Here is a 12,585-nt window from a genome sequence, read left to right as displayed (position 1 = left end):
CGTCCATAAAGGGTCCTAATCAGGCGTCCAGATATTGAACCAGTTTCGCACGTCCACAGGCGTTCATAAAGGGTCCTAGTCAGGCGTCCAGATATTGAACCAGTTTCGCGTCACAGCGTCCATAAAGGGTCCTAATCAGGCGTTCAGATATTGAACCAGTTTCGCACGTCCATAGGCGTCCATAAATGGTCCTAGTCAGACGTCCAGATATTGAACCAGTTTCGCACGTCCACAGACGTTCATAAAGGGTCCTAATCAGACGTTCAGATATTGAACCAGTTTGCGTCCATAGGCGTCCATAAAGGTCCTAGTCAGGCGTCAGATATTGAACCAGTTCGCGTCCACAGCGTTCATAAGGGTCCTAGTCAGACGTCCAGATATTGAACTAGTTTTGCACGTCCACAGGCGTTCATAAAGGGTCCTAGTCAGGCGTCCAGATATTGAACTAGTTTTGCACGTCCACAGGCGTCCATAGATGTCCCTAGTCAGACGTTCAGATTTTTAACCTGTTTTGCACGTCCACTGACATACAAAAGTGGGTCTGAACTGACAGGCGTTATACAGACACGATATGAACGTCTATCTGGCGTCGCATGTTTGCTGGGGAGCAGCTCCACATGAGCGTCATTGGCGAGGGAACAGTTAACGGTTTGAATAATGGCGGTTTGAATAATGGCGGTTTAAAAAATGACGGTCATCGAGTTCTTGCTTTTTATTTCAATTAACGAACTTGTATTAAAGCCATGAGGATAAATATATAAATAAATATAAGTCTCAGCCAATTAGACCTGTTTGATCTGTAGTTTCTGCATATACAAACTTGTATGATTATAAAACTTGTGGTGTGATCATTCAACATTTAATGTCCAATAATTTCTGGCTTTTATTAAAAAATAAACATTTAAACATGTTATGTATAACAATTCAAATCTTTAACCATATTTCATTACATCTATATCTTTACAATTTAAATATAAAGAACAAAGTGATTTTGCAAGATTTAAACATAGAAAAGATGAATTTCTGTCCAGTGTCCACATAAATAAACTTTCTCCAGATATTTGATTGTAGTACCTCTGTTCACTTATTCTCCCGCTGCTGTTGAGATAAACATTACTGACATAAACTGGGGCATAAATATGGTTTTATTATTAGATAGTTTGTATTTTATTCCAAAGTGATCATATTCTGTTCCCTACATAACCCTCCAGAGCGATCTTCACAGGTTAACAGAATGAAGGGGTTGAAAATAACAGTCATCAAGACCGTATTTCCTTTTGAATCCAAAGCAGGCGCAATTACTATCAAACAAAGACAGAAGCTAATGTAAACAAAAACCCTACAAAAAGTTTGTTGCATTTATTTTTGGAATGACACTACAACATGGCTGCTGTGATTGTTCTCCCTTTGAAAACGTCATTTGTGATGTTTAGTTTTGTTGAATTACAGTCAGAGCGTTTGATTGGCTGAATTCACCCACTCCACCAGACTCCTCATAGGTCGCTCTTTGCTGGCTGAAATCGGCAATGTATCCTCAACGCTCTGGTCCTGGTTCTGCACGTCTGCTTCTGGATCCATGAAATCCAGATCCTGCAGGTCCAACAAACTCCCTGCTGGCAGATCCAACCGGTCAAACAATTTCATTATCCTCGACAACAGATCTCGACCTTCCTCCTCCTCGCCTGCCTCAGGGGTCACGAGGTCAACAGAGGGCGGGTCAGAGAGCTCAGGACAGGAATGCATATGTTGGAGCCGGTTTCCATGGTAACAGGGGTCACTGTTGAAGTGTGAGGCAGACATCTCTGGAAACATGACTCTTTCCGTGACTGCTGGGATGTCCACAGGTGCAGTGACCTCTAACCTGGCAGGTTGATCCAGGAATGAAAGAGCTATAAAATGAAAGATACAGATTTGTAAATGTGCTTTCAAATGTTTAGGGTTTAACAGCTCTCGTGTCTTAAGTTATCCTGCTGCTCTGCATTCAATGAGAAAGGTTGGAAATCTCAAAACATCTTGGACCCCATTTACACCTATTTTTAGCATTGTACCATTTCAAACAGATTGCCCAAAACACATCTTAACACCAGTTGTAAAGTGTGTGTACTGTGTGTTTGTGTGCTCACCTGTGCTGTGTAAATGTGTTTGGACTGCTGTATGTGAAGTGGGAGGAGTCTCTTCCTCAGCATGTGATTTGATTGGTGACTGAGAGCACATGACACGCCCTAGAGGCACCGCCCCTCACATTGCTTAGCACGCAATGCCCGAATCACATCCATCAGCCACCTACTTTCCGCCAGACCGCACCCAGATTCTAAACACAAATACCACAGATCATGAATAAAGTGAATACAGATCATGAAACTCTACACAAGTGTACGTAGATACATAATTTCATTCTGAAATGTGTCAGAGCACAATTGATTACATAACACAAATGCATTGTCAGCATTGCCACAAGGGGCACTATAGCGTGATTTAGTATGAATTGTCCACTTCTGCGGTGACTTTTCTCTTTCAACTCATCTACTGTAGAGCAACAGTTTGAAGATGAGTTTTCCAATCAAATAATATACAACATTTGAACCAACCACAAATGCGCAAATACTCATTTTAATATATCAATAACAATATAAGAATTACTGTCACTTTTACTTTATTAAAATAAGCCGTCATTAATGCCAACATGAGTCACTTTTCACACAAGTCCACCACATTTTAAATAGATCAATATAAACATTGAAACCACTTTATCACAAATAACCACTAGATGGTCCATAAACGGGTGAAATATACATATCATAGATTGAACAGAGAGTGAAACAGGAGCAGTTAAACATTGTGTTTATTATATAATGCACACGGCGTTATAGGGTTAATGGTGTTTAGGCGATAAGGTGCAATTATTTATACAACCACCAGATGTCGCCATTCATCAGTAGATTTGATATTAAAAAATAGATAACTGATTAAGCAGAAAGGTGTGTGTGTGTGTGTGTGTGTGTGTGTGTGTGTATGAGTGTGTGTGTGTGTGTGTGTGTGTGTGTGTGTGTATGTGTATCTGTGTGTGTGTGTGTGCGTGTTTTTGTGATTTACTGAGGACAATTTTGTAAGTTACAAATTAGTAATTACAAGGGTATTATGCTATAAATGTGATTTATAAGGACATTTCTAGTGTCCCCATAATTCAAATCGCTTATAAATCATACTAAACAATGTTTTATTGAAAATGTAAAAATGCAGAAGGTTTTCTGTGAGGGTTAGGTTTAGGGGTTGTGTTAGGTTTAGAGGATAGAATCTATAGTTTGTACAGAATAAAAGTCATTATGTCTATGGAACGTCCTCATAATGATAGGTAGACCAACATGTGTGTGTGTGTGTGTGTGTGTGTGTGTGTGTATGTCTGCGTGTGTGTGTGTATGTCTGCGTGTGTGTGTGTGTGTTACAGACCTGTGCAATCTCTGTGATGTGCGCGAGTCTCTCTCTGGCGTCGGACACCTCTCTGCTATCCAGTGCCTCTCTTAGAGCCTGCTGGGAAAGATACGCATCCAGCTCGAGTCTGATCCACGCCTGACAGTACTGAGACAACAGGTCCCGGTTATACGCCCACTGATGCACTGAAACACACACACACAATCAATATATTGTCCTGCATGAGTTTCTTCAATACAGATGTGTGCAGACTGATGTTGCTCTGACCCAGTTCATAGATGTGCAGTGGTAAAGTAAAGATCTGCTCCACAGCCCTCTCGTGGCCACTGACTGCATCTGATCTCTTCAGTTGGCGGCAGCAGCAGCAGCAGTGAGATCTGATCTCCGATCTGAATCAACTCCTGAGTGTAAACACGATAGTGACATGCCTGCACAACACACATAAAATCATCAGGTTGAGCAATCTGAACATACCTTCTTGACATTATAATGTATGTGTGTGACGGTTGTGTTACTCTGTCCAGTGGGATGTTGAGTTTGGTCAGTAGTTGAGTCACTGCAGATCTCAGGGCCTTCACAAACTCCTCAACACCTGATCTGTCAATCACTGCTTCATCTAGACTGTCACTAACAGTCTGACCACTCCCACTGGCTCCACCCACTGCATGCCTCTGTAGCCACGCCCACTCATCGCTGCAGAAAACACACACAGAGGCTGTACAGGTTTGTCGATGTTTCTTGAGAGTAGCATTGAGTTTCTTTGTGTGCTTTTTTGTTACCGTGAGACATGCGGTTGGTTTCTGACGCGACAGTGACAGAGCATGTTGGGTAATCTGTGATTCACCACAACTCTCAGTTGATCTACTGAACTGCAGAGCTTCAATATACCCACATATAAACCCGACGGAGCTCTCTGCAGACTCCTCTTGTGATAACATATCTTCTCCTACAGAGACACAGAGGAGAAAAACATGAGACTGAGCCTCACTTAACAGCAATCTACAGTGTGAAACAAACACGACCGGCGTAGTCAGATGAGTGAACGAATGACTCTCATGCGTGTGTACCCTCAGTTGTTGTGTGAGCAACTCTGTGACTGTAGGTTCGGGCAGTAATGGGCTTCTGGTCTGGTGTTTCTGGAGTTTACTGAGAGGAACCCAGTGCAACAGGGGGTTAGCGGGGGTCACAGGGGTCGTGACCTCTCTCAGAGTTATCAGCAGCAAGTTACCCTGTCTGTCCTTCAATGGCTCAAAATACACCTGACCCAAATCATCACAACCCAATGACGTCTGCAGAGAGAGACAGAGAAGATTGTGTAAATGTTGCTCTGTCTGAACTGCACAAATGAAGTCCTGATTGACATCTGTCACACCTGCAGTTGATTGACAGCTCGCAGGAAACTGAGTCTGTTCTGCAGCAGTGATGAAGAGGAGGAGAGAGATGAAGACAACACCTGCTGCAGCCAGGAAACCTGCTGCCACACACACGACACCTGACACAACACACTGTTATTAAACCTCACAGCACTCGCTGAGAATAAACTATGATCGCTGCAGGCATGTGATTGGTTACTGACTCTGGCCAACCACAGGAAGTTCTGCGTGACGGAGGTGGAGCAGCACTGGATCTCCACCAATGGGAGCTGATCATCTGCTGTGACCAGGATGTTGTCCTTCTGATAGAACACACATGCAAGATACACTCCTCTACAACACACACACACACACACACACACACACACACACATACACAAACACACACACACATACACATACACACACACACACACACATACACACACACACATACACAAACACACACACACACACATACACATACACAACACACACACACACACACACACACACACACACACATACACACACACACACACACACACACACACACACACACACACATACACACACACAGGAAATCACATGATATGCATTTCTATAGTAAAACATTGTAGTGATAACTGTGGTAGGGGCCGTTCACAAAGGCACAACTGTCTAGTGCATGTTTACATAGAAAAACAGATGCAAGAACAATCTTCAGTGAACGACCCCTAAATGTTTCTGTAAGATGAATATTCTCACCTCTGTAACAGATGCACAAATCTGCTCGCAGACTGGAAAAACTGCTTCAGACCCCGAGAGACAGACACTCGCTTAGACGAGCTCACGGTCTCTGTGAACACATATTAAACACTCTTACATACACTGATATAAAGTATATAGTTATATATATATATATGTGTGTGTGTGTACCGGTGCTGTATCCTCTGTATGTCGGCTCTCTGATCTGCTGTAAAATCCTCCTGACTGCAGCTCCATGACTCTTACTCCGGACTCTCACACCGCTGCACTCACGCCAACCTGCAGGGGCGATACACAATTACAACATCTGCAACATCTGTGACATGCTGGTGATTAACACACACAACCATCATGTTACAGTAATGCTCTTACAATAGAAGTCTATGGGGCAGGTCTAAATCTTCCTTTTACCGGAGGATGAAAACACGTTTCTAAGCAGAGACTAGGGCTGTTTCTCAATGTGTGTCTTTGTGTTCTTATGCTGCGTTTCATTCAACTCGGGAAGTCGGATTTCAGCTTCCTACAATTAAAGAGTCAATGTTCCGTGATTTTAACAAACGCCTGCAGAAACCGGTGTCTAAAACATTATAATCTCTTTTGATGATTGCACACCTGTAGCACAAATGTAGCGCTGCAGCATTGTTTACCAGTTGGGTTGCTAGGAAACGTCTCTGTAACAGCTGCTGTAAGTGATTTATTCATGGAAATGTTTGCAAATATTTGAACTATTCGTTGAGAGATATTACTAAAATAAGTGTCGTGAGATATCTGAGACAGCTCGAGATCTCTAACAACAAACAGAAACAATGACTGTTTCGACCTGTCAATCATTCTGTTTGTTCTCATAGTGTTGTAGCTGCAGTGAATTATTGAGGCTTAATGCCATTTTTATGGCATGTTATTCATAACAGTTGCCAGTTGAGGGCGCTATTGTGCTGCTGTTGTTTATAACAACCGTTTCTGTGTGATGTTGGTCTCAATAAAGCTCATTTGGTATGTTTGGAGGGTGTGGTTAAGGATATAGGGGTGTGGCTAATCCAACGGCTCAGTCTCGTAGAAGTAGACCGGCTGAAATACGCTACAGCACCTTTAAACTTCATGTTCCGAGCATCGGCTAATGGAATGCCTTTATGGTCGGAGATCGGAGATAAGAAACAGGAATATCCCACGTCCAACTTCAATGGAACGCAGCATTAGTATGAGACTGCATCAAACCACTCGGTCGTGTACTCGATCGCGATCAGTCTCGAGGATGCATGGAATGGGGACTTGTGGGAATGAAGCTGGTACTACGGTGGCTGACAAAGGACATTTATCATTGTAACATTGTAACTGCGTCAACATTTGTTGAATATATTAAATAACACATGGAGATGGGCTTGATGATAAACAATATCGTTTGGTAGATATTTACCAAACGATAAATATCTACCAAACTTTTGAGTAGATGTTCTAGATCTAGACGATCAGATCAAGAACGTGTCGCTAAAAAACACAAGCAGTTCGGCAAAGTTACACACACCACTAGCTAATTGTATCACAGTCGTTAATCCAGCCAGCTAGGAAGTATTAGCAGTGTAGCGGCTATATGAGCCCTGCTGTCATGGAAACCGGAAATGAGGCTCTGTAGCCACTAGCAAGCAGCTAGCTATCCGCAAATGTAACGTTGTTGTTTACCGAACAAGAAAATAAAGTACAACAGCTATCGACTGAACACAACAACTCCTCATTAATTAGAAAGTGTTTCTTCTAGTGATGTTTATTGCCGGTTGGCAATCCAGCTTTTGGTGCATTACCGCCACCTACTGAGCTGGAGTTTGCAGCGTCACAAGAAAGTGTTTCAGCGGAGTCAAACGTCAGCTGAAGATGAAACTGGTGAAATTTAATCGAAGAGAGGTCTCACACACACACCCAGGGCTGGACTAGTAATCTGGCATAGTGGGCATTTTCCCGGTGGACCGACGCACTTTGATCAGGGGCGGACTGGCCACCGGGAGAACCGAAGCGCCGGTGGGTCGGCCGCAAAATGGGCCACGATAAACTAAAATAAACCGCCGCATTATGCAGAACGGACCACAAAGCGGCGCTGCGATATGCAGAAAAGGACAGCGAACACCTCCCCGCTAAACAACTTTTGGGCCAGTTGCTGTGTACAATCCCGTGCCGATTTCTCTTCCCAGTCCAGCCCTGCTCGCACCTTATGTAGGGTCCTAAACTGAGTGTACTTTAAAGTTCCCCACTGGAGGTTACTTGTAAAGCAGTGGTTCTCAACTGGTCTTTCCGTTATCTAGCTGACTAACGTTTGAGACTTTAACCTTTAGCCTCCTCGTTAGCGCACCTGCCTCTCTTGCCGGAGACCCGGTTCGAATCCCGCTCAGAGTGGGTCGAGCAGGACCGGTTACACTTGCACAGTTTCGTTCAGGGTTTTCATGTATCAAGTGACATTATTTGTGTTGATGATGTCACAACTCTTGGAGGTCCACACTTTAAAACCTTTATTTACGTTTACATAGACTTCTATTGTAAATGTGTTTATACCCTACAAATGATTGTCTGTGGTGATGAACATCCTTAAATGAGCGGGTACAGTGTAGAGGTCAGTACTTACTGGAGGGGGCGACACACACGGGACTACTGATCTGTACGGGACCCCAACCTCTCACATTATACGCACCGACTCGCACGTAATACTCCACTCCCTACACACACACACACACACACACACACACACACGGGTCAGATAGGCATATATATCTGTATCATATCAAACGCTGCCTTTGTGTCTTACAGTCTTCAGTCCTGTGATGTTGAGCTCTGGCTGTTTGGTGTCAGTGATGTAAGCAGAACCACACAGAGGATGAAAAGTTGAAGAACAACTCCATTCAACTACAGACAGACAGACAGACAGACAGACAGACAGACAGACAGACAGACAGACAGACAGAGTGTTAGCGGCTAGAGAGACCGTACTCTGTTCACTGTATGATGTCAAAGGTCATATGTATCTGACCTCTGTATCGTGTGATGAGTCCGTGTGTCTGACTGTCGCTCTCTCTCACACTCACACACAGACAGCTGTCACCGGACACCAGCAGGGCGGCGCTAGCGGGCGGTTCGGGCACAACTGAGAGAGAGAGAGATTATACACACACATACCCAATAACAGTATGCTAATGTGTGTGTGTGTGTGTGTGTGTGTGTGTGTGTGTGTGTGTGTGTGTGTGTGTGTGTGTGTGTGTGTGTGTGTGTGTGTACCTGTAATATTAAATGTCTCTCTCATGCGTTTATACAGTTTATATCTTTGTGTCCAGAGCTGAACGTTGTTCTGGGCGTCTGTCTGTGACTGAAGCTCCGCCTTCACTTTGACGAGTAGCTCCGCCCTCCAGTCCTCAAGCTTCTGCTTAGCCACAGACACCAGCTCATCCAGCTTCACCGACCAATCAGAGGCCGAGCTCACTGCAAGAGGGAGGAGTCAACAGAGACATTCAGTATTATCAAGAGAAGTTTTTATTATTAATATTAATATTAATTGCTTTTATCAAAATGACATGTTAACTTGCAACACTATGCATGCGATACAATATTTATACACCAGGGGCGCTTAATACAAATGTCTTTAGAGAATCACAACTGAACTGATGTTATACAGATGTTATTATTATTATCAGTTACATGCCTGTTTTTCATGAAGCCAGAACCGTTTTCTGTCTGTGATTTATAATCATTGTTTAATAAACAGATTATATACAGTCTTCAGTGTCATTAATCCTTGTGTTAAAGTGGGAGGAACGCATTGTCTTTCAATAATATATATATGATAATAATAATATATCCATCAACTGGAGAAGAATAGTTGTGTTCTGTTCAGGTGTTCAGATGTCACTCACAAGTGGGATTGTGTCTCGCTCCGGCCTTCACCAGCACCTGCAGCAGTGTGGAATTGTGGGTAAGAGCCGCCACGTCCAGAGGCACCAGCCCAAACTCATTGACACTGTTCACCTGTCTGTTTCTCTCTGCATCTGTCTGTCCTCCTGTCGCACTGTCTATGGATAATAGATGCTGCACTGCCAGTGTGTCTTCACTCTCTAGCGCCTCCCATAGACACGAGTACTGACACACGCACACACACGCACACACACACACACACACATGCACACACACAGTTAGACAGTGAGGTAACTCACTAGGGTTTGAATGAGTGTTTATGTGTGAGTGTGTGTGTGTGTGTGTGTGTGAGTGAGTGTGAGTGTGTGTGAGCGTGTGTGTGCGTGTGTGTGTGTGTGTGTGGTGTGTGTGTATGTGAGTGTTTGTGTGCATGTGTGTGTGTTTGTGTGTGTGTGTGTGTGTGTGTGTATTTGTGTGTGTGTGTGTGTTTGCGTGAATGTGAGTGTTTGTGTGCATGTGTATGTGTGTGTGTGTGTGTATTTGTGTGTGTGTATGTTGTGTGTGTGTGTGTGTCTGTGTCTGTGTGTGTAGTAGTTACATCGGTTGGTTCTTTGCTCAGCCGTTTCTTCCAATCAGAAGTCTCAGGCTCACTGTGAGAGTCTCCGCCCTCAGTCTGACGGACAGGCTCCTGTAGATGCGTTTGGGTGAGACGGGGCCGAGAGCGCCTCCTCTGGAGCGGAGCCCGTACTGACATCACTGCAGACAGGAACCCAAACCTTCACAAGCTTCCACAAACAGAAGATATATACATTATTATAAACATCTCCTACATATGTGTTCAGTGAATGAGGTGATGACATTACTCTAGATGTTCTTCACACAGAGGAACTGCAGTTATTGGCATGTGGCTCAATGTAGATTTTTCCCTTTTAACTCTTCCTCTTTAAATGTGCTCAAACACTTCCTGCTGCATATACATTATTTATTACCGTGATCACACACTCAAAGCCCTGGTGGGCCGACAAACTTTGGGGCCAATCAGGGGCGGACTGGCCATCGGGAGAACCGGGACGAAACTGAAATGAGTCGCCGCGTTACGCAGAACGGGACACAAAACGTTGCGTGATATGTTTGTTTTAATACTGATTGATCCTGATTTCAGTGATATAAAAAACAGTCACATATTTCAAAATACTACAAGAATGGCCATTTGCATACACTGTTTGTAGCACAATAAATGTAATTTACACATATATGATGTATTTCTATGAATGTCTACATATCACATGTAGAGACAGAAGATTGTAAATGAAACGTCTAGGTTACGAATGTAACCTCCGTTCCCTGATGGAGGGAACGAGACGTTGTGTCGAAGAAGCAACACTAGGGGTCTCTCTTGAGCACCGAATATACCTCTGATCAATGAAAAATTCTGATCAGAATTTGCATGTCCCGCCCCCGGATATACGGGTATAAAGGCGGAAAATACGGCGAGTTCATTCAGGATCAACGTCATTCAGAACATGACATCCCTCCATAGATAGACATATTTTCTCTCTATGTTTCTGGCATAGAGTCAACGGCTGGGGCCCTTACACGCATCGGGGAAGGGGGTCTTACCCAGTTTCCTATTCTTTCAGGGGAAAAGACCCTGCGGAGACCACACCTGCCCAGAGAGGGGAGGTAAGAGTGGTTACATACACCACATGGGCTTTTAGGTCACATGTGGGAAGTGGTAGATCCCGCCTCTTCGGAGGGAGGAGTTGCTACAGACACGGCGACCGGGGGCAGTGGGAACTGCCCAAGGGAGACGCGGGTCCACTCGTAAGGGGACCGTACCACGGAAAATACACAGGGAGGAAGTCTATGTAGGAGCCCTGACCTGTGGAGCACCTATTCCAGTACAGGTTAGATCTGAATACCCACAGTGGATTGGGTCGGAAAAACTCCTGCAGAAATGAGAGCACTGACCTGACCGCACACCTTTGTGGGTCTTTGGCCCGAGAAGAACACCAATTCGCGAACAAGCGCCAGTTTAGGGCATAAAGTTGCCTTGTAGAAGGGGCTCTGGCTTGGTTGATCGTGTCTATGATGGCAGGTGGCAGATCAGCAAGATCTTTCACGTCCCGTCCTGGGGCCAGACGTGGAGGTTCCAGAGGTCTGGGTGCGGATGCCAGAGCGTGCCCCGTCCCTGAGAAAGAAGGTCTTTCCTCAGGGGACTTTGCCAGGGAGGGGCTGTAGCGAGGAGTACGAGGTCCGAGAACCAAGCCCGGGTGGGCCAATAGGGAGCCACTAGAGTGACTTGTCCTCCCTGAACTTGCACAGCACCTTTAGCTGCAGGAAGACACCCTCGGCGAGCAGACGGGGCTTGGCCCATGGCGGCAGGTCTGCGGCGGGGCAGGATGTGTGAGATGGCCTCCATCTGCTTTTTCACCGCAGAGAACTGCTGGGCGAAGTCCTCGACGGTGTCGCCGAAGAGGCCGAACTGGGAGACAGGGGCTTCGAGAAAGCGTGTCTTGTCCGTCGCACGCATCTCGACCAAGTTCAGCCACAGATGACGTTCCTGAACCACAAGTGTGGCCATCGCCTGCCTGAGTGACTGCGCTGTGGCCTTCGTGGCCCTGAGGGCGAGGTCGGGATCAGGACTACCCTCGTGCAGATCTTTGAGTGCCTTGGCCTGGTGGACTTGCAGGAGGGCCATGGCATGGGTAGTGAGAGCGGATGAGCGAGGGGCTTTGTGACGAGTGGAGAGGGGTGCTCTCCATGCAGTTGTCAGCTCATCATGCACCTCCGGGAAGAAAGGGACGGGGGGGGGGGGCATGGCTGTGAGTGGTGCGCAGACCCCAGGAACCAATTATCCAGCCATGACGGCTGTGGGGAAGACGGAGGGTTCAAGACCAGCCCCACGCTGGTGGCGGCCCGGGCAACCATGTCGGACATTTGGGCGTCGGCCTCAGCCTGGGCGTGCTGGCCCGAAGGCGGCAGCCCAGACGAGTCACCCGGGGTGTACTGAATCGGAGGTGTACCTGTGGATGTATTTTAAGGCCTTCAAACTCAGTGTGTGAGTTTGAAGGCCATCATGCTTTGCTTGACATCATGGGAAAATCAGCCAAGACATCAGAAAAATAATTGTGGACCTCCACAAGTCTGGATCATCATTGGGAGCAATTTC

The 12,585-nt window shown here is 45.5% G+C and overlaps 2 pseudogenes; both read right to left on the bottom strand.

Moving 5' to 3' along the window:
* The window catches only part of LOC127653528 (ankyrin repeat and fibronectin type-III domain-containing protein 1-like), a 27,286-nt pseudogene that overhangs the window by 13,454 nt on the left and 1,247 nt on the right, over positions 1-12,585 (bottom strand).
* Positions 1,317-10,167, bottom strand: LOC127663384 (ankyrin repeat and fibronectin type-III domain-containing protein 1-like; annotated as a pseudogene).

This window comes from Xyrauchen texanus, chromosome 2 (assembly GCF_025860055.1).
Source record: "Xyrauchen texanus isolate HMW12.3.18 chromosome 2, RBS_HiC_50CHRs, whole genome shotgun sequence".
NCBI classification, from domain to species: domain Eukaryota; kingdom Metazoa; phylum Chordata; class Actinopteri; order Cypriniformes; family Catostomidae; genus Xyrauchen; species Xyrauchen texanus.
Note: the sequence above shows the minus strand (reverse complement) of the source record. Positions and strands in the feature narration are given on the sequence as shown.